Source organism: Oncorhynchus mykiss, chromosome 29 (genome assembly GCF_057628025.1).
Source record: "Oncorhynchus mykiss isolate SJ-2025 chromosome 29, ASM5762802v1, whole genome shotgun sequence".
NCBI classification, from domain to species: Eukaryota; Metazoa; Chordata; class Actinopteri; order Salmoniformes; family Salmonidae; genus Oncorhynchus; species Oncorhynchus mykiss.
The window spans coordinates 13,800,247-13,824,024 of NC_143050.1; the positions used below are offsets into that span (position 1 = coordinate 13,800,247).

Sequence of the window (23,778 nt, forward strand, 5' to 3'; positions counted from 1 at the left end):
AGATCTCTTCTATTCTTTCTCTACTTGCCCCAGATCTCTTCTATTCTTTCTCTATTTGACCCAGATCTCTTCTATTCTTTCTCTACTTGACCCAGATCTCTTCTATTCTTTCTCTACTTGACCCAGATCTCTTCTATTCTTTCTCTATTTGACCCAGATCTCTTCTATTCTTTCTCTACTTGACCCAGATCTCTTCTATTCTTTCTCTACTTGACCCAGATCTCTTCTATTCTTTCTCTACTTGCCCCAGATCTCTTCTATTCTTTCTCTATTTGACCCAGATCTCTTCTATTCTTTCTCTACTTGGCCCAGATCTCTTCTATTCTTTCTCTACTTGACCCAGATCTCTTCTATTCTTTTTCTATTTGACCCAGATCTCTTCTATTCTTTCTCTATCATTTGTTCATTTTTTTCATCATATAGAAACATGACTTGTCATACTTCTTTTGTCAGTGCTTTATAATGAACTTGAACTTAAATTCCAGAAGACAGAACGAGAACATGCCAGTCAAACCCCATTACATTCATGTGCTATCTAATCAAAGAGGGTCAATACAGTTAATGTTAATGTGAAGATGAAACTAAGTCTTGTTAGGATTGCTCAGCAAATACCAATATAGTGTATAATGTGGTTAAGGGACAGTATGGGATGATCATTGTGGACGTTGGACTAGTTGCTTCAACAGTCTGACATAACATAAAGACTGTAGAGGGTCTGTTAGGCTCTATTACCCACAATCTCTGTCTTTGACATGTTAGCGTAATGTGATGATGAGTGACTATTAATGAATCTGGTTGTCATGGTGGTTCTATGTTGTACCCCTTGGTCTGCAACTCTAGGTTCCTCCACAGGTGTTCATGTTCAGCTCAGTTGCAGACATGCTCCGCTGCATCGATGAGAACCAGCTGACCTCAGAGTTTGGTGGAACTCTGGAGTACTGCCATAGTGACTGGATTGTCCTTCGTACGGTAAACATGCAGTCACACAGTGTCACTGTCACGAACGTTGTAAGAATCGGACCAAAATGCAACGTGGTTTGGGTTCATCTTCATTACGTGAACCAGCAAAAAACAATAAAGAACAAAATGAACGTGAAGCTATGCAGTGCTCAAGGCAACTATACACAAACAAGATCTGCCTAAGTATGATCCCCAATCAGAGACAACGATAGACAGCTGGCTCTGATTGGGAACCATACCAAGCCAACCAAGAAATAAATAAACTAGAATGCCCACCCTAGTCACACCCCGACCTAACCAAAATAGAGAATAAAGGATCTCTAAGGTCAGGGCGTGACAGTACCCCCCCCCCCCCCCCCCAAAGGTGCGGACTCCGGCCGCAAAACCTGACTCTATAGGGGAGAGTCCGGGTGGGCGGCTCCGGTGCGGGACGTATACCCCACTCCGCTCGTGGATCCGCCCGCTTCGGTAGCGACTCTGTGGCGGGGATCGTCGCCGGAGGAACCGGACCGTGGATCGTCGCCGGAGGAACCGGACCGTGGATCATCGCCGGAGGCTCCGGACCGTGGATCATCGCCGGATGAACCGGACCGTGGATCGTCGCCGGAGGAACCGGACCGTGGATCATCGCCGGAGGCTCCGGAGCGTGGATCGTCGCCGGAAGCTCCGGACTGTGGATCATCGCCGGGGACTCTGGACCGTGGATCGTCGCCGGGGACTCCGGACTGGGAACCCTCGCAGGAGGCTCCAGACTGGGAACCCTCGCAGGAGGCTCCAGACTGGGAACGGTCGCAGGAGTCTCCGGACTGGGAACCCTCGCAGGAGGCTCCGGACTAGGAACCCTCACTGGAGGCTCTGGACTGGGAACCCTCGCAGGAAGCTCTAGACCATGGATCATCACTGGAGGCTCCTTGTCATGGATCATCACTGGATGCTCCGGGCCCTGGATCATCACTGGAGGCTCCGGACTAGGAAATGTCGCTGGAGGCTCCGGACTGGGAACCGTCGCTGGAGGCCTGGTGCGTGGAGCTGGCACAGGGCGTACCAGGCTGGGGAGACGCATTGGAGGCCTGGTGCGTGGAGCTGGCACAGGGCATACCAGGCTGGGGAGACGCAATGGAGGTCTGGAGCGTAGAGCTGGCACAATGTGTCCTGGACAGATGACAACCTTCACACGGCAAGTGCGGGGGGCTGGCACAGGACGCACTGGGCTGTGGAGGCGCACTGGAGACACGGAGTGTAGAACCGGCACAGGACGTTCTGGGCCGTGGAGGCGCACTGGAGGTCTGGAGCGTAAAGCTGGCACAACGTGTCCTGGACAGATGACAACCTCCGCGCGGCAAGTGCGGGGACCTGGCACAGGACGTACCGGGCTGTGGACAGTCACCTACAGCAACACAGCGATTATAGGCAGACCTGGTATTTTGGAATACTGTCCACATCAACAACGTGTACACAATTACACAGCAAGGCAGCCTAGATTTGCAATGTAACAGAATACATAACAAATGAGGGTTTTTGGTAAAATACATAAAGCATTACTGTTTGTCTCCCTCTTCAGACTATTGAGAGATTTGCTGTGACGGTAAAGGAGATAGCCCAGTTGCTGCCAACATACTGACTCAACTCCAGCCACTTTAATAATGGAAATTGATGTAAAACATGTATCACTAGCCACTTTAAACAATGCCACTTTATGTTTATATACCCTACATTACTCATCTCATATGTATATACTGTACTCTATACCATCTACTGCATCTTGCCTATGCCGTTCTGTACCATCAGTCATTCATATATCTTTATGTACATATTCTTTATCCCTTTACACTTGTGTGTATATGGTAGTAGTTGTGGAATTGTTAGGTTAGATTACTCGTTGATTATTACTGCATTGTCGGAACTAGAAGCACAAGCATTTCGCTACACTTGCATTAACATCTGCTAACCATGTGTATGTGACAAATACAATTTGATTTGATTTGAGAACTCTTGAACATCAGATCGGAAGTTACTCACCCCAATTCCTGCTTCTCTTTCGACTTATCTGCCTTGGGCTCTCTGTAATTCCAACCCAATTTTCGGGCTACCCGAGATGAAACGGTAGCGATACAGAGGCAAGAGATCCTGTGATTTTGTGGAATAACAATTATTTGCAGGATGACATCAGGTCAGTGATGAGGGAGGGCCGTCACCTGCTCTCCAACCTAGAGGCTGATGGCCAGGAGATCAGAGATATCTAACAGGACTGGCACACAGTACAGAGGTACAATAAACTTGTATTATATCTATTTGTATTTATTTCTTGGTTTTCACATATTAATGACACAACATAACAACAATTTCATTCTTCAGGTGTACTTTAAAAATAATAATAAAGTGTGTCTTCACATTGGTGTGTAGTATATTTTGATCTCAGGTTATCTTCATAATAGCAGTCATGCCGGTTCTGGAGGGATTCTTGTTTTGAAAGATTTAAGTGTTCACCTGTAGCTTGTGTTCCATCTGTTTCCCTCAGACTTCTGGCACAACTACGACAAGCAGAAATAACATTTAGTGTTAAAAGTAGTAACTTCCTTTTTGCTGTTGTTCAAATTGAGGAGACCCTGGACCAGCTGATTGGTCAGGAGAATGAGGTCACTGCAGTGGGCGGGACTGTGGTCCAGACAGAACAGCTACTGAAAACACTGGAGTCACTGGACACCCGAGCACAGGTCATGGTCCAACTACACAAACTATCCTAGCACAGGTCATGGTCCCACTGCACAAACAGCCCACGCACAGGTCATGGTCCAACTACACAAACTACCCAAGCACAGGTCATGGTCCCACGACACAAACAGCCCACGCACAGGTCATGGTCCAACTACACAAACTACCCACGCACAGGTCATGGTCCCACTACACAAACAGCCCACGCACAGGTCATGGTCCCACGACACAAACAGCCCACGCACAGGTCATGGTCCAACTACACAAACTACCCACGCACAGGTCATGGTCCCACTACACAAACAGCCCACGCACAGGTCATGGTCCCACGACACAAACAGCCCACGCACAGGTCATGGTCCAACTACACAAACTACCCACGCACAGGTCATGGTCCCACGACACAAACAGCCCACACACAGGTCATGGTCCAACTACACAAACTACCCAAGCACAGGTCATGGTCCCACGACACAAACAGCCCACACACAGGTCATGGTCCAACTACACAAACTACCCACGCACAGGTCATGGTCCCACGACACAAACAGCCCACGCACAGGTCATGGTCCAACTACACAAACTACCCACGCAGAGGTCATGGTCCCACTACACAAACAGCCCACACACAGGTCATGGTCCCACGACACAAACAGCCCACGCACAGGTCATGGTCCCACGACACAAACAGCCCACGCACAGGTCATGGTCCCACGACACAAACAGCCCACGCACAGGTCATGGTCCAACTACACAAACTATCCGAGCACAGGTCATGGTCCCACTACACAAACAGCCCACGCACAGGTCATGGTCCCACGACACAAACAGCCCACGCACAGGTCATGGTCCCAATACACAAACTACCCACGCACAGGTCATGGTCCCACGACACAAACAGCCCACGCACAGGTCATGGTCCCACGACACAAACAGCCCATGCACAGGTCATGGTCCCACTACACAAACAGCCCATGCACAGGTCATGGTCCCACGACACAAACAGCCCACGCACAGGTCATGGTCCCACTACACAAACTATCCGAGCACAGGTCATGATCCCACTACACAAACAGCCCACGCACAGGTCATGGTCACACTACACAAACAGCCCACGCACAGGTCATGGTCCCACTACAGAAACTACCCACGCACAGGTCATGGTCCCACTACAGAAACTAGCATCACACTTTACCTTACATCTTCATTAGATGACAGTTTCTGCCAGAGAAACATAAACTTCTCCAGACAGGTACAGTAGGATGGGGTTTTGTGATTGTGGTGGCTGTCAGGAGGAGATGGGCTGTGCCCAGATCATCATCCTGCGCGGCCACCAGCTGGCCACCAATCATCACTACGCTCTGGCAATGATCAACCAGCGCTGTAACGAGCTGCGACACCACTGAGATGTGCTGACCACCGCCATCCAAGCCAAACGGGCTGCCCTCACCCGCATATGCCACCGGCTGCTGCGTCTGGAGGTGGTATACACACACACACACGCACACACACACACACACACACACACACACACACACACCTCTGCATGCCCACTCATAAAGCCTGTAGTGTGTAACGGTCAGTGTTTCATGCTCCCATGCCTTTTTGTCTGCCTTCTTAGCCAATCGGCTGGTAGATAAGTTCCAGTCCAAGGAGGGCCCTGAGGTCCCTGAAGCCCTGAGGTCCTCCGCTACAGGTATACATCCCTGCTCCATAGTTTTTGCTTGGGTATCAGTCACTTTTCCACCCAGTCTGGCTCCAAGCCATACAGTATCATTTCGTCTTGTATGTTCAAGTCAACCAGCGTGTTTTTCCCGTGCTACTGCTTTTCTATTCTCTTTTACTAGTCCTCCCGGTTTTGACCTTTGTCTGTTTTTCTGGACTCCGTTCCCGCCTGCCTGACCATTCTGCCTGCCCTGACCTCGAGCCTGCCTGCCACTCTGTACCTCCTGGACTCTGAACTGGTTTTGACATTTTGCCTGTCCATGACCATTCTCTTGCCTACCCCTTTTAGATTGTTAATAAACATCTTGGACTCTAACCATTTGTCTGCATCTAGGTCTCGCATTGTGCCCTTACAGTACCATTTCATCCCATTATCACTATCATTTCATCCCAAAGCTCTTTTGTATGACGATAACATTCGGTTACTGCCAACAAGGCAAACATGACATATTTCTATCATCATTACTACAATGCAACTACTGTAAAACTATTACCAACACAAGCTTGTACTATCATTATCAACAACCTACTGTTGCAAGCTCTTCCCAACTGTCTCCATCATGCAGATCAAATACTGTAGGTCTATCATGCAGATCAAATACTGTAGGTCTATCATGCAGATCAAATACTGTAGGTCTATCATGCAGATCAAATACTGTAGGTCTATCATGCAGATCAAATACTGTAGGTCTATCATGCAGATCAAATACTGTAGGTCTATCATGCAGATCAAATACTGTAGGTCTATCATGCAGATCAAATACTGTAGGTCTATCATGCAGATCAAATACTGTAGGTCTATCGATTTCTATCAGTAACATCTATCTTTCACTCACTCACTCACTCACTCACTCACTCACTCACTCACTCACTCACTCACTCACTCATTCAGTTTGGGGGGGGGGGGCATTGAGATGCTGTCTGCCAAGCATTGAATGATCCACAACAGACATCAATTTTTGAGGAAGCTGGCTGACATTTACGTGAGGCCCATCCAGCTAGGGGCCCCTCGGCCTGAGCACTCTCCCCGAAGAAAATCCCCCCTCTTCTCCCTCAACCACAGTACGTTACTATAATTACAACTCTTACCCAGGCCTAAGGGACGCTGGATGTAAATGTACAGTGACTTCTCACAATCTGATTATTAGGTATTAGTTAGAAAAGGTTTTCAAGAATAATAGTGGACATTCAGCAGCCTGTCTCCCTCAGGTCAGGTGAAGTATTTAGTATTTATTTTATAATCATTCTGTGTGTCGTCATGTCGCAGGTCTAGATTTAAACCCGGGTTCTCAACTCAAGGTTCTCTTTTGAACTCTTACCTGGCAAGAGGGCAGCTCGGAAAAGCCCTACAATGGTGAGAGTTGGGTTATTACACATGAAGATCAAAAAGTTCTGTAACATCTAGCTGCATTAGTGACGTATTCTTAGAATGTCCCAGCTTTACATTTCAAATCTCTAGCCACTTTAATGATTCAAAAATAGATGTAATAAATGTATCACTAGTCACTTTAAACAATGCCACTTTATATAATGTTTACATACCCTACATTACTCATCTCATATGTATATACTGTACTCTATACCATCTATTGTATATTGCCTATGCAGTTCGGCCATCATTGATCCATATATTTTTGTGTACATATTCTTATTCATTCCTTTACACTTGTGTGTATAAGGTAGTTGTTGTGAAATGGTTAGATTACTTGTTAGTTATTACTGCATGGTCGGAACTAGAAGCACAAGCATTTCTCTACACTCGCATTAACATCTGCTAACCATGTGTATGTGACAAATACATTTGATTTGATTTTGATGTGAATAGTATTAGCATTTTTTCCAATGTGGTATAACATATTTTTGTCTGTCCTCCACATGGTCTATGTGCTCTAGAGAGGTTTATCATTCATCAGCTTGTCATGTTGACTAAATACTTGTGTCCTCTCCGGTCTCTCCTCTCCAGATAGAGGTGCTGCATGATCATGAGGAGAACTGCAACTGTCTCTCCTACAGCCAGAGGGGAGAGGAGAGCCCAGACCAGCTGAAACGGTGAAACAGCATCCCACCCCACTCAACATTAGTCTGGATGTACAGTCCGACTCCAGTTTGGTTTCAACATCTGTTTATCTGTCTGTTATCTGTCTAGAATGTTTCATCAGGGTCACATCATTTAATTTAATAAAGCAATTCCCATTACTGGTGCTTGTCTGACTCGCTCTTTCTCTCTGTGCATCTTGCTGACTGTGCTCTGTGTCTTCAGACACATAATGAAAGAGTTTATTGAGACAGAGAAGATCTTTGTTGAGTAGCTGCTTTTTCTCTTGCTGGTGTTTCATTTGACAGTTGCACAGACACACCAACCATCCCAAAGGGTACAGGATAAAAACCCAGTCTCCATTTCTCTAGGGTTATAGAGTGGAGATGGATAACCCTGTTCTCTTTGGAAATATGCCAAAGATCTACAAATTCGACAGCAGGCAAGGATGTACACACAAAACACACAGATATACTCTTTCTTTCTGTCTCTCTCGCACACACACACACACACACACACACACACAGCTCTGACTCATTTTTTGCAGTGAATAGTGTATTGATTGAAGTTAAGCCTGCCATGTCCGCCCCTCCTCCTTTCTGCAGGACCTTCCTCCAGGACTTGGAGGAGTGCCTGGAAACTCATGAGAGGGTTGGAGCCTGCTTTCTACAACGGGTGAGCAAGCTTGTGATCACCCCTCTCTGACCCACTGTCAGCATGTGGTATGAGGTCATCAGTCAGAGACCACTGTAACCATCTACAGACATGCTATTGAGATTTCTCTGTCATTTCAGAAAGAAATGTTTCAGGTGTATGAGCGCTACTGTCAGAACAAAGCCACAATCTGAGTTGCTATGGAGACAGTGCTCTGCTTGGCCATTCATCCAGGTACTCTCGCTAAGTGCACTGTCAAGCTTTTTTATTGACCAGAGATGTACTCCTACTTACTTTCTGCTTTTAAATACCCTTTCATCTATTGATAAAATGTTTATTTATTTTTTATTTGAAGTTATAGTTTTGACAAATGTGTGTCTTCTGGATGAATTTGAGACATTTCTTCAATCTTTCCGTCCAGTGGCGATTGTAACGTGTAAATCTCGGTGGCGCATGCCAGCAAAGCCACACCACAACACAAACAAATACATGAATTGCACTATAATGGTGACAAACGGTGCCCACAAACTGTTAGGGCCAACATAAAGCTGTCCCAACAGCAGAGCTTTCTATTCAGCACAATGGAGTGAATCCTTACCACCACTACACCTGGCTATCAGCGGAGCCTTGCCTGGCAGCGAAACAGTTCATATAGCCTCATTAACTGCCTTTTAAAAAAACATAGCTGATATGGCTGACTTGCTTAAACAAATGTGGTTTCTACGGACAATTGAGATGTACAAACTATGGCATAAGGGGACGATAAGCGGATAAGAGGCAATCCATAATTTCGATTAAGACATTAATGAGTGAGCTAAGACAGAAGTAGTCAATATAACTATTTGTTCAGCACTTTTGAAGTGTACAGCTACAGAATTCAGAACATGGGATAAATAAATGGCATATAAACAGACAATGAAAGCTCCTACAATATTCAATTATTACATTTCTCCAAAACAGGCTATAGTCTACATGTGCACCACCAAGTCAGAACAGTAGACTAAATTATTAGGGGGAAAGGGACCAAATGATTAGGGTGAGGCACAGCTTACTACACAACATACACTTAGTATTACTTTCTTAGCTACAGTATACATACAGTGCCTTGCGAAAGTATTCGGCCCCCTTGAACTTTGCGACCTTTTGCCACATTTCAGGCTTCAAACATAAAGATATAAAACTGTATTTTTTTTTGAAGAAGCAAGAACAAGTGGGACACAATCATGAAGTGGAATGACATTTATTGGATATTTCAAACTTTTTTAACAAATCAAAAACTGAAAAATTGGGCGTGCAAAATTATTCAGCCCCCTTAAGTTAATACTTTGTAGCGCCACCTTTTGCTGCGATTACAGCTGTAAGTCGCTTGGGGTATGTCTCTATCAGTTTTGCACATCGAGAGACTGAAATTTTTTCCCATTCCTCCTTGCAAAACAGCTCGAGCTCAGTGAGGTTGGATGGAGAGCATTTGTGAACAGCAGTTTTCAGTTCTTTCCACAGATTCTCGATTGGATTCAGGTCTGGACTTTGACTTGGCCATTCTAACACCTGGATATGTTTATTTTTGAACCATTCCATTGTAGATTTTGCTTTATGTTTTGGATCATTGTCTTGTTGGAAGACAAATCTCCGTCCCAGTCTCAGGTCTTTTGCAGACTCCATCAGGTTTTCTTCCAGAATGGTCCTGTATTTGGCTCCATCCATCTTCCCATCAATTTTAACCATCTTCCCTGTCCCTGCTGAAGAAAAGCAGGCCCAAACCATGATGCTGCCACCACCATGTTTGACAGTGGGGATGGTGTGTTCAGCTGTGTTGCTTTTACGCCAAACATAACGTTTTGCATTGTTGCCAAAAAGTTCAATTTTGGTTTCATCTGACCAGAGCACCTTCTTCCACATGTTTGGTGTGTCTCCCAGGTGGCTTGTGGCAAACTTTAAACAACACTTTTTATGGATATCTTTAAGAAATGGCTTTCTTCTTGCCACTCTTCCATAAAGGCCAGATTTGTGCAATATACGACTGATTGTTATCCTATGGACAGAGTCTCCCACCTCAGCTGTAGATCTCTGCAGTTCATCCAGAGTGATCATGGGCCTCTTGGCTGCATCTCTGATCAGTCTTCTCCTTGTATGAGCTGAAAGTTTAGAGGGACGACCAGGTCTTGGTAGATTTGCAGTGGTCTGATACTCCTTCCATTTCAATATTATCGCTTGCACAGTGCTCCTTGGGATGTTTAAAGCTTGGGAAATCTTTTTGTATCCAAATCCGGCTTTAAACTTCTTCACAACAGTATCTCGGACCTGCCTGGTGTGTTCCTTGTTCTTCATGATGCTCTCTGCGCTTTTAACGGACCTCTGAGACTATCACAGTGCAGTTGCATTTATACGGAGACTTGATTACACACAGGTGGATTGTATTTATCATCATTAGTCATTTAGGTCAACATTGGATCATTCAGAGATCCTCACTGAACTTCTGGAGAGAGTTTGCTGCACTGAAAGTAAAGGGGCTGAATAATTTTGCACGCCCAATTTTTCAGTTTTTGATTTGTTAGAAAAGTTTGAAATATCCAATAAATGTCGTTCCACTTCATGATTGCGTCCCATATTACTGGCATATTACATCATTGATGCAGCCAATTTTGGACTCATCTTGTTGTGCTGTGCTCACTTGAACAGGAAGGTCATTCTCTCGATTTATGGTGCTTTCAAGACAACTGGGAACTCTGAAAAAAAACAAGGTTGCATCATGACGTCAGTGATCTTCAGGTCAGAGATCTAGAAAGAGGCCCGAGTTTCCGACTTGGAATTCAGAGTTTTCCGAGTTGGATGACTGTTCAAAGCGTATTTTCCCAGTTGTCTTGAACTCACTGAAGTCTGAGATTTACCAGTTCCAAGTTTCCAGTTGTTTTGAACTCACTGAAGTCTGAGATTTACCAGTTCCAAGTTTCCAGTTGTTTTGAACTCACTGAAGTCTGAGATTTACCAGTTCCAAGTTTCCAGTTGTTTTGAACTCACTGAAGTCTGAGATTTACCAGTTCCAAGTTTCCAGTTGTTTTGAACTCACTGAAGTCTGAGATTTACCAGTTCCAAGTTTCCAGTTGTCTTGAACTCACTGAAGTCTGAGATTTACCAGTTCCAAGTTTCCAGTTGTTTTGAACTCACTGAAGTCTGAGATTTACCAGTTCCAAGTTTCCAGTTGTTTTGAACTCACTGAAGTCTGAGATTTACCAGTTCCAAGTTTCCAGTTGTTTTGAACTCACTGAAGTCTGAGATTTACCAGTTCCAAGTTTCCAGTTGTTTTGAACTCACTGAAGTCTGAGATTTACCAGTTCCAAGTTTCCAGTTGTTTTGAACTCACTGAAGTCTGAGATTTACCAGTTCCAAGTTTCCAGTTGTTTTGAACACGGCAGAAGTCATCCTGGATTGACAGCATGGCCAATGTATTCAAACTTTTCTGTTTGAACTTTTCTTTTTAATGTTTATCCTTTTAAGCTTGTAAAAGAGACCTTTAAACCCTGACTTGGACCACACACCCACTCCACTGGATAGTAGGCTTTGCTTTGCAAAGCTTGCAGTTAGCCACTGATTCCTTCCAAACCACTCATTGTTGAATTTGCAATTTCCAACTTGTTGTCTAATGTTTATGTCCAATGGCTGATGAGCACCAATACGTTTTATCTATAATTTATCTTCATATGACAACGATTGAAAAGGATTTGCAGTAGATTGGCGACTTGATTCATGATGATGACTGCCAGCTAAGATTTTGAAAGTATGATGTTGACATGATCCGTCCAATCAAAGCTACGGTAGATATAACGTGATTTGACGTCATTTTATCTGTGGCCAATGACCTTGAGCCTTCTTGGAAGGGCACTTCTAATGTAACTCTATGGCAGCACCCAAGGGGCTTGAATTTTCGAACTCTCTCTGTAGATTTTGTGGTGACGTAGTATCCCCATGAGTGACAGAACACTGAGCCAATCACGGCGCAACTAAAGAACATTACCAACCCCTATATAACCCGTATTTTCCGCTGGCTTCCCCACCACCACAGAAAGCACTGATCTAGACTGAAACACCTGCATTTTGGAGCTGCATTACTTAAGAAAGCAAAAAAGAGACCATGTTTGTATGCAGCTTTATTAACTCAAATATAAAAAAATAATCATATTTGTTTTACATTATTTGCAAACTGATATGTGACACATATTAATGCCAAATTAACATACAAAACAGGCATAGGTCGCCACTGTTTCCGTCTCCATCCTTTGCAGGAGTGTGAGAAAAAGCTGGAGCACAAACTGGGGTTGGACAAATACCGCCGACAGCCAGTCCAGAGGCTGACTAAGTACCAGCTGCTACTGAAGGTACAGTAGGTCTTGAGCTCAGCCAACAACATCTTGACTTAGATGGTTCATGTATGAGTTTTAACATTGTGACATTGCCTTTATAACACATTGGACCTCTGGGCTCCTGTCTTTCCCAACAGGAGCTGTAGAAGCACAGTGTGGACAGTGAGTATATATTTGAGCTGCAGGGGGCACCAGAGGCCATGTGGGATCACCTCAAGTCTGTCAAATACTCCATGTACCAGACCACCATCACAAGGTATGAGGTAGGGTGTGAGTGAGTGAGAGACCATATGAGTGACTAAGAGAGAAGGAATAATTTTTCCTAATTATTACAAAGTGAATTTTGTAATAATTGTGTCCTACCATATCCCACCATGCTGGGTTGTGTTGTGTCTGGCTGCGTCCCCAGGGCCAGCTGAGTGACCTGTGGCGGGTGCTGAGGCAGGGCTCCTTCAGTGTGTGGATCAGCCATAAGAGGAGCCCCACGCTGTTGAAGGAGCTGACCAGCTTCAAGCCCATGCAGAAGCACCTCCTCCTACATGAGCACACTCTGCTCTTCAGCAAGTGCCGTGAGGAGCATGGGGAGGACCACAACCGCACCCCCTTCTACAGCTTCGAGCGCTGCCTGAAGGAAACGCTGGTGGGGAGGGGGCACTACTAGTACTGCTGATCTTATCATATGAACCCACATGTTCAATTTTATTGAGGGACAATCATTATGCTTTCAATGGTTAATTGTGTTTTCTCTGCAGATGAGTGCTGTTGGGATCACAGAGAACATCAAATGAGATGTGGGAAAGTTTGAGCTCTGGTACAGTGGCAGAGAGGAGGTGTATGTTGTTCAGGTGAGGGCCAGATCAGTGATAATTTGATTTTGATTATCTTGTGCTCTGTCTAGTCTGGGATTTGGCAAGTGACAAAGTGGTCTCTGTCTGGTCTTCTTGACTCACTGACCCACACAGTACTGTTCCCTGTGATTGTGTTCCCCAGGCCCCGACAGTCCAGATCAAGATTGCCTGGCTCACAGAGATCAGGAAAATACTCACCAACCAAGATTTCTACTTTGGATCTACTTGTCTGTCATCTTCCATTTTGGGTGTTTGTTCCCCATGTCCTCTATTGTGGTGTCTGTCTGCATGCTGTCTGCATGCTAGTAGTTTGGTTAAACTACCGGGAGTTTTTAAGTCCCTTTTATCTGCCCCCCCCCCCTCCCCTCCCCTCCCTTTCCCCCTACCCCTCCGAAGACATTCCCCCTATTCAACTCTTAGAGAAGACTCCTGTCTCCTCCCTCTACGACAGGTGATGCTCTTTGCATGTCCTCTCATGTCATCTCATTTCCTCTCATCTCTCCATTTTACAATTTGCATGGTGAACAAAGAGACCATTCTAATTTCATGGACATTCTTTCAAATGTAATCGTCATAGCATGTGGGTTTGTTTGTTGTGGAATTCCATCATAACTTGTCTTCAACTTATCTTCAACTTACTGACTGTGATGTCAGGATTGTTTCTGTGGTGTGATCTAGAGCAGGGGTATTGAACTCTGACCCTACGAGGTCCAGGACCCTGCTGGTTTTCTGTTCTACCTGATAATTAATTGCACACATCTGGTGTGCCAGGTCTAAATCAGTCCCTGATTAGAGGGGAACAATGAAACAAAGCAACTGTGCCTGAGGCCAAACCTGTGCACATGTGGATATTATTTTCTGCCCTATTCCTTTGCAACTCGGGACAGTCCGGCTCGTACGACGGTGTGCATGTCAAGGAGTCCGGGTAGATCGCTGGCTCTTCAGGTTGTTTTGATGTCCTTCCTCACAGTAATATCCCAGACCAGTCCCTAAGCACAGAGGAGGCCGCATCGTTAGGACACACCAGCCCCGTCCTCACAGACCCTGTGGTCTTCTCCCCCCAACCCTGGCACAATAACAGACGCAGTGAGTCAGCGTGGGAAACAGCAGCCATTTTGTCACACCAACTCATTTTAGTAGTAGAGCATATTCTATGTCTATAAGACGGGCCTGTTAGTGAGGTTTTTCAACTGGAAACTCCAGCATGTTACAGTGGAATGTAGTTTGTGTAGTCAGTGGAAAGGTATTCTATATGAATTGTTTTGAAAGCATCTAGTATAAGTGACATTTAGGTGGATATGTATAGTAAGTAGTGAGGCCTTTGCCTGTGTGAGGTGGTTGTATTTTAGAGGTTCTGTCTGTCAAACGTAGGTTGGCCTGACACCTCCCACTCAGTGGACATCTTTGAGGGGTCCGGAGGCCTGGAGCACCACTGACTTGTCCAACCTGTCAGAGTCTGACGAGGATGACCACACTACTCCACTGTTGAGCCGGTCTAAACGTCATTGTAGTGTTATTGTTCTGTAAAACAGTTGCGGAATTGTCAATAATGTCAGAATGTGTAAAATATGACGCTATTGTCAATCTGTGTTTATTACAGGTCTTAAGGTCACATGTGTTCCTCTCGCAGGGCCCTGGCAGGTACAGAAAGTAGTGTGTGTAGTACATCTGACCTCATCATTAAGTGCAGTGATGTCATCCAGCTGCTGCATCAGGACACTGTAGGGAAGTGTAGCTATTCCCTCCGCAAGGCAATCAAACAAGCTAAGCTTCAGTATAGAGACAAAGTAGAGTCGCAATTCAACGGCTTAGACACAAGAGGTATGTGGCAGGGTCTACAGTCAGTCACGGATTACAAAAAGAAAACCAGCCCCGTCGCGGACCAGAATGTCTTGCTCCCAGACAGACTAAACAACTTATTTGCTCGCTTTGAGGACAATACAGTGCCACTGACACGGCCCACTACCAAAACCTGCGGACTCTCCTTCACTGCAGCCGACGTGAGTAAAACATTTAAACGTGTTAACCCTCGCAAGGCTGCAAGCCCAGACAGCATCCCCAGCCGCGTCCTCAGAGCATGTGCAGACCAGCTGGCTGGTGTGTTTACGGACATATTCAATCAATCCTTATCCCAGTCTGCTGTTCCCTCATGCGTCAAGAGGGACACCATTGTTCTTGTTCCCAAGAAAGCTAAGGTAACTGAGCTAAGCGACTACCGCCCCGTAGCACTCACTTCCGTCATCATGAAGTGCTTTGAGAGACTAGTCAAGGACCATATCACCTCCACCCTACCTGACACCCTAGACCCACTCCAATTTGCTTACCGCCCCAATAGGTCCACAGACGACACAATCGCAACCACACTGCACACTGCCCTAACCCATCTGGACAAGAGGAATACCTATGTGAGAATGCTGTTCATCGACTACAGCTCAGCATTTAACACCATAGTACCCTCCAAACTCATCATCAAGCTCGAGACCCTGGGTCTCGACCCCGCCCTGTGCAACTGGGTACTGGACTTCCTGACGGGCCTCCCCCAGGTGGTGAGGGTAGGTAACAACATCTCCACCCCGCTGATCCTCAACACTGGGGCCCCACAAGGGTGCGTTCTGAGCCCTCTCTTGTACTCCCTGTTCACTCAGGAGGCTGAAGAAATTTGGCTTGTCACCAAAAGCACTCACAAACTTTTACAGATGCACAATCGAGAGCATCCTGTCAGGCTGTATCACCGCCAGGTACGGCAACTGCTCCGCCCACAACCGTAAGGCTCTCCAGAGGGTAGTGAGGTCTGCACAACGCATCACCGGGGGCAAACTACCTGCCCTCCAGGAAACCTACACCACCCGATGTCACAGGAAGGCCATAAAGATCATCAAGGACAACAACCACCCGAGCCACTGCCTGTTCACCCCGCTATCATCCAGAAGGCGAGGTCAGTACAGGTACATCAAAGCAGGGACCGAGAGACCGAAAAACAGCTTCTATCTCAGACTGTTAAACAGCCACAACTAACATTGAGTGGCTGATGCCAACATACTCATCTCCAGCCACTTTAATGGAAAAATGGATGTAAAAAATGTATCACTAGCCACTTTAAACAATGACACTTAATATGTTTACATACCAATATGTTTACATGCCAGCAACATACCACCCTGCATACCACTATTGGCTTGCTTCTGAAGCTGGTCAGTTCCAAATGATTCTGGAAGTGATGTTGGAGGGCCAGTAGGAGGCACTCTTCCCTCTGGTCTAAAAAAAGTATATCCCTATGCCCCAGGGCAGTGATTGGGGACACTGCCCTGTGTAGGGTGCTGTCTTTCGGATGGGACGTTAAACGGGTGTCCTGACTTTCTGAGGTCATTAAAGATCCCATGGCACTTATCGTAAGAGTAGGGGTGTTAACCCCGGTGTCCTGGCTAAATTCCCAATCTGGCCCTCAAACCATCACGGTCACCTAATAATCCCCAGTTTACAACTGGCTCATTCATCCCCCTCCTCTCCCCTGTTTCTATTCCCCAGGTCGTTGCTGCAAATGAGAATGTGTTCTCAGTCAACTTACCTGGTAAAATAACAGATAAATAAGTAAAAAAATACCCTACATTACTCATCTCAAATGTATATCCTGTACTCGATACCATCTACTGCATCTTGCGTATGCTGTTCTGTACCATCACTCATTCATATATTTTTATGTACATATTCTTCATCCATTTACACTTGTGTGTATAAGGTAGTAGTTGTGAAATTGTTAGGTTAGATTACTCTTTGGTTATTACTGCATTGTCGGAACTAGAAGCACAAGCATTTCACTACACACGCATTAACATCTGCTAACCATGTGTATGTGACAAATAAAATTTGATTTGAAGTGGTGAGAAGGCCCAGTACTAATATCACTACCACGCTTACTGTTAATCGTTGTTACACTAGTAGTCCTGGTTCTCTCTCTGCAGGTGTGAGGAATGTCAGTCGTTGTGATGAGGGGCGGGTCTCAGCTGATAACCTCCACAGGATTCTGGGAGAGAGTGGCCAAGACCACTCATGCAGGAAGGGAGGTGAGGGGTTCCCATGGACCACTACTAGAGATCACTGTTCCTGTTATATTAGCATGGATGAATAAGATATCCTCATCCCTGCGCAATAATCTTACAACCTATATGTTTTGTTTACTCTTCCAGGAAATGAGACAACCAGGGAGCTCAGCTCTCTCTGAATGAACCATATGCCATCCATCCTCAGTCCGGACACAAAAACACAACTGTCGTCGTGCTGCTATCATTCCCATCCATGTTCATATTGCCTGGAGTCTCTAGAGGCCTTAAACCTGCTGCCGGAGACAGACCAGTCGTCAATCAACCTTTAACCTGCTGCCGGAGACAGACCATTCGTCAATCAACCTTAAACCTGCTGCCCGGAGACAGACCAGCCATCAATCAACCTTAAACCTGCTGCCGGAGACAGACCAGCCATCAATCAACCTTAAACCTGCTGCCGGAGACAGACCAGTCATCAATCAACCTTAAACTTGCTGCCGGAGACAGACCAGCCATCAATCAACCTTAAACCTGCTGCCGGAGACAGACCAGCCATCAATCAACCTTAAACCTGCTGCCGGAGACAGACCAGCCATCAATCAACCTTAAACCTGCTGCCGGAGACAGACCAGTCATCAATCAACCTTAAACCTGCTGCCGGAGACAGACCAGCCATCAATCAACCTTAAACCTGCTGCCGGAGACAGACCAGCCATCAATCAACCTTAAACCTGCTGCCGGAGACAGACCAGCCATCAATCAACCTTAAACCTGCTGCCGGAGACACACCAGCCATCAATCAACCTTAAACCTGCTGCCGGAGACAGACCAGTCATCAATCAACCTTAAACCTGCTGCCGGAGACAGACCAGTCGTCAATCAACCTTAAACCTGCTGCCGGAGACAGACCAGCCATCAATCAAATGACAGGATCTGAAGGGTGAATTATTTCATCTCCATCAATGAAATAATTGAGACCATATTAATACCATGACAATAAACCACATGGACATGTTTCTACATTTTCTCCAGAGGGTGCAAGTGTTGCCCTGCAATGTTAGGGTATAACCCTACCCACATCAACCTAAGCACAAGGTAATGGACCGAATCTACTCTTCAACCCCAGGCAGCATCACCTCAAAGAACTGCTCTCCAACCCCAGGCAGCATCACCTCACAAAGAACTGCTCTTCAACCCCAGGCAGCATCCCCAGGCAGCATCACCTCCCAAAGAACTGCTCTTCAAACCCAGGCAGCATCACCTCAAAGAACTGCTCTCCAACCCCAGGCAGCATCACCACAAAGAACTGCTCTTCAACCCCAGGCAGCATCCCCAGGCAGCATCACCTCCCAAAGAACTGCTCTTCAACCCCAGGCAGCATCACCTCACAGAACTGCTCTTCAACCCCAGGCAGCATCACCTCAAAGAACTGCTCTTCAACCCCAGGCAGCATCACATCACAAATAACTGCTCTTCAACCCCAGGCAGCATCACCTCAAAGAAGTGCTCTTCAACCCCAGGCAGCATCACATCACAAAGAACTGCTCTTCAACCCCAGGCAGCATCCCCACAAAGAACTGCTCTTCAACCCCAGGCAGCATCATCACAAAGAACTGCTCTTCAACCCCAGGCAGCATCCCCACAAAGAACTGCTCTTCAACCCCAGGCAGCATCACCTCAAATAACTGCTCTTCAACCCCAGGCAGCATCACCACAAAGAACTGCTCTTCAACCCCAGGCAGCATCACCTCAAAGAACTGCTCTCCAACCCCAGGCAGCATCACCTCAAAGAACTGCTCTTCAACCCCAGGCAGCATTACATCACAAAGAACTGCTCTTCAACCCCAGGCAGCATCACCTCAAAGAACTGCTCTTCAACCTCAGGCAGCATCACCTCAAAGAACTGCTCTTCAACCCCAGGCAGCATCACCACAAAGAACTGCTCTTCAACCCCAGGCAGCATCACCTCAAAGAACTGCTCTTCAACCCCAGGCAGCATCACCACAAAGAACTGCTCTTCAACCCCAGGCAGCATCACCTCAAAGAACTGCTCTCCAACCCCAGGCAGCATCACCTCAAAGAACTGCTCTTCAACCCCAGGCAGCATCACCTCAAAGAACTGCTCTCCAACCCCAGGCAGCATCACCTCAAAGAACTGCAAATGCTTATTTTTATGTGCACTGCAGTTTTGTTCCAGTAGGGGGTGATGTGTCAGTTGTCTGACCATTGATGTGAGAGGAGGAGTCCTGCAAGTCTCAAAGTTTATTTGCCATTGCACAGGATGCAACAGGGGTAAAACAGTACAGTGAAATTCTTACATTGAGAGCTCTCTCCAAAAACACAGTGATATGAATAATACAAGAAAATACAATACAAAATACAATTGAGTTAGAAACACGAGAATGCAAGTATATACAGTGGGGCAAAAAAGTATTTAGTCAGCCACCAGTTGTGCAAGTTCTCCCACTTAAAAAGATGAGAGAGGCCTGTAATTTTCATCATAGGTACACTTCAACTATGACAGACAAAATGAGAAAAAAAATCCAGGAAATCACATTGTATGATTGTTAATGAATTTATTTTCAAATTATGGTGGAAAATAAGTATTTGGTCACCTACAAACAAGCGAGATTTCTGTAACTTCTTCTTTAAGAGGCTCCTCTGTCCTCCACTCGTTACCTGTATTAATGGCAAATGTTTCAACTTGTTATCAGTATAAAAGACACCTGTCCACAACCTCAAACAGTCACACTCCAAACTCCACTATGGCCAAGACCAAAGAGCTGTCAAAGGACACCAGAAACAAAATTGTAGACCTGCACCAGGCTGGGAAGACTGGATCTGCAATAGGTAAGCAGCTTGGTTTGAAGAAATCAACTGTGGGAGCAATTATTAGGAAATGGAAGACATACAAGACCACTGATAATCTCCCTCGATCTGGGGCTCCACGCAAGATCTCACCACGTGGGGTCAAAATGATCACAAGAACGGTGAGCAAAAATCCCAGAACCACACGGGGGGACCTAGTGAATGACCTGCAGAGAGCTGGGACCAAAGTAACAAAGCCTACCATCAGTAACACACTACGCCGCCAGGGACTCAAATCCTGCAGTGCCAGACGTGTCCCCCTGCTTAAGCTAGTACATGTCCAGGCCCGTCTGAAGTTTGCTAGAGAGCATTTGGATGATCCAGAAGAAGATTGGGAGAATGTCATATGGTCAGATGAAACCAAAATATAACTTTTTGGTAAAAACTCAACTCGTCATGTTTGGAGGACAAAGAATGCTGAGTTGCATCCAAAGAACACCATACCTACTGTGAAGCATGGGGGTGGAAACATCATGCTTTGGGGCTGTTTTTCTGCAAAGTGACCAGGACGACTGATCCGTGTAAAGGAAAGAATGAATGGGGCCATGTATCGTGAGATTTTGAGTGAAAACCTCCTTCCATCAGCAAGGGCATTGAAGATGAAACGTGGCTGGGTCTTTCAGCATGACAATGATCCCAAACACACCGCCCCGGCAACGAAAGAATGGCTTCGTAATAATCATTTCAAGGTCCTGGAGTGGCCTAGCCAGTCTCCACATCTCAACCCCATAGAAAATCTTTGGAGGGAGTTGAAAGTCTGTGTTGCCCAGCAACAGCCCCAAAACATCACTGCTCTAGAGGAGATCTTCATGGAGGAATGGGCCAAAATACCAGCAACAGTGTGTGAAAACCTTGTGAAGACTTACAGAAAACGTTTAACCTCTGTCATTGCCAACAAAGGGTATATAACAAAGTATTGAGACAAGCTTTTGTTATTGACCAAATACTTATTTTCCACCATAATTTGCTAATAAATTCATTAAAAATCCTATTTATTGCTTACCTCCCTACTCTTCTCCGGCTGCTGCTCCCGCTCCCGCTACTGCTCCCGCTGCTGCTCCCGCTGCCGCTGCTGCTCCCGCTGCCGCTGCCGCTGCCGCTGCCGCTCCCGCTGCCGCTCCCGCTCCCGCTGCCGCTCCCGCTGCCGCTGCCGCTCCCGCTCCCGCTCCCGCTGCCGCTGCCGCTCCCGCTGCCGCTCCCGCTCCCGCTGCCGCTGCCGCTCCAGCTGCCGCTGCCGCTACTGCTGCCGCTCCCGCTCCCGCTGCCGCTCCCGCTGCTGCTGCCGCTGCTGCTCCCGCTGCCGCTGCTGCTGCCGCTGCCGCTCCCGCTGCCGCTCCCGCTCCCGCTGCTCCCGCTACTGCTCCCGCTACTGCTCCCGCTGTTGCTTCCGCTGCCGCTGCTGCTGCCGCTGCTGCTCCCGCTGCCGCTGCCGCTCCCGCTCCCGCTGCCGCTGCTGCTGCCGCTGCTGCTCCCGCTGCTGCTGCCGCTGCTGCTCCCGCTGCCTCTGCCGCTGCTGCTGCCGCTGCTGCTCCCGCTGCCGCTGCTGCTGCCGCTGCTGCTCCCGCTGCCGCTGCTGCTGCCGCTGCTGCTCCCGCTGCCGCTGCTGCTGCCGCTGCTTCTCCCGCTGCTGCTCCCGCTGCTTCTCCCGCTGCTGCTCCGCTCCTTCTCCCGCTGCTGCTCCGCTCCTTCTCCCGCTGCTGCTCCCGCTCCCGCTACTGCTCCCGCTGCTGCTCCCGCTACTGCCTCCGCTACTGCTCCCGCTGCTGCTGCTACTGCTCCCGCTACTGCTCCCGCTGCTGCTGCTACTGCTCCCACTGCTGCTGCTCCCGCTACTGCTCCCGCTGCTGCTCCCGCTACTGCTGCTGCTCCCGCTACTGTTCCCGCTACCGCTCCTGCTCCCGCTGCTGCTCCCCCTGCTGCTCTCCCTACTGCTCGCGCTGCCGCTGCTGCTCCCGCTACCGCTGTTGCTCCCTCTGTTGCTACCGCTACTGCTACCGCCGCTACCGTTATTGCCGCCACCACCACTGTTGTTGCTGCCACCGCAGTTGTCGTTGACACCAGCCACTGTTGTTGTCGTTGCCGCCGACTCTGTTGTTGTCGTTGCCGCCGCCGCTGTTGCCACCGCCACTGTTGTTGTCGTTGCCGCCGCCGCTGTTGTTGCCGCCGCCGCTGTCGTTGCCGCTGCCGCCGACGCTGTCGTTGCCGCTGCCGCCGACGCTGTCGTTGCCGCTGCCGCCGACGCTGTCGTTGCCGCTGCCGCCGACGCTGTCGTTGCCGCTGCCGCCGACGCTGTCGTTGCCGCTGCCGCCGACGCTGTCGTTGCCGTTGCCGCCGACGCTGTCGTTGCCATTGCCGCCGCCACTGTCGTTGCCGCTGCCGCCGCCACTGTCGTTGCCGCTGCCGCCGCCACTGTCGTTGCCGCTGCCGCCGCCACTGTCGTTGCCGTTGCCGCCGCCACTGCTGTTGCCGCTGCCGCCGCCACTGTTGTTGCCGCTGCCGCCGCCACTGTTGTTGCCGCTCCCGCCGCCACTGTTGTTGCCGCTCCCGCCGCCACTGCTGTTGCCGCTGCCGCCGCCACTGTCGTTGCCATTGCCGCCGCCACTGTCGTTGCCGCTGCCGCCGCCACTGTTGTTGCCGTTGCCGCCGACACTGCTGTTGCCGCTGCCGCCGCCGCTGTTGTTGCCGTTGCCGCCGACGCTGTTGTTGCCGCTGCCGCCGACGCTGTTGTTGCCGCTGCCGCCGACGCTGTTGTTGCCGCTGCCGCCGACGCTGTTGTTGCCGCTGCCGCCGACGCTGTTGTTGCCGCTGCCGCCGACGCTGTTGTTGCCGCTGCCGCCGCCGCTGTTGTTGCCGCTGCCGCCGACGCTGTTGTTGCCGCTGCCGCCGACGCTGTTGTTGCCGCTGCCGCCGACACGGTTGTTGCCGCTGCCGCCGACACTGTTGTTGTCGTTGCCGCCGACACTGTTGTTGCCGCTGCCGCCGACGCTGTTGTTGCCGCTGCCGCCGACGCTGTTGTTGCCGCTGCCGCCGCCGCTGTTGTTGCCGCTGCCGCCGACGCTGTTGTTGCCGCTGCCGCCGACGCTGTTGTTGCCGCTGCCGCCGACACGGTTGTTGCCGCTGCCGCCGACACTGTTGTTGTCGTTGCCGCCGACACTGTTGTTGCCGCTGCCGCCGACACTGTTGTTGCCGCTGCCGCCGACACTGTTGTTGCCGCTGCCGCCGACACTGTTGTTGCCGCTGCCGCCGACACTGTTGTTGCCGTTGCCGCCGCCACTGTTGTTGTCGTTGCCGCCGCCACTGTTGTTGTCGTTGCCGCCGCCACTGTTGTTGTTGTGGCCGCCGCCACTGTTGTTGTTGTGGCCGCCGACACTGTTGTTGTTGTGGCCGCCGCCACTGTTGTTGTTGTGGCCGCCGCCACTGTTGTTGTCGTTGCCGCTACTGCTGCATGTTTCAGATTATATGTAAATTATGCACATTTTAGGGATTAATGTAAATGTACAGAGGAATTTATGTGCATATATTATTTGGATGAAATTATTTGACCAAATAAAAGCAGATGGGAGACTCTTTACTATTTA

General features: G+C 48.3%; 1 pseudogene; it reads left to right on the forward strand.

Moving 5' to 3' along the window:
• Window positions 1–879: 879 nt before the first annotated feature.
• Window positions 880–17,511, forward strand: LOC149970357 (proto-oncogene DBL-like; annotated as a pseudogene).
• The last annotated feature ends 6,267 nt before the right edge of the window (window positions 17,512–23,778 follow it).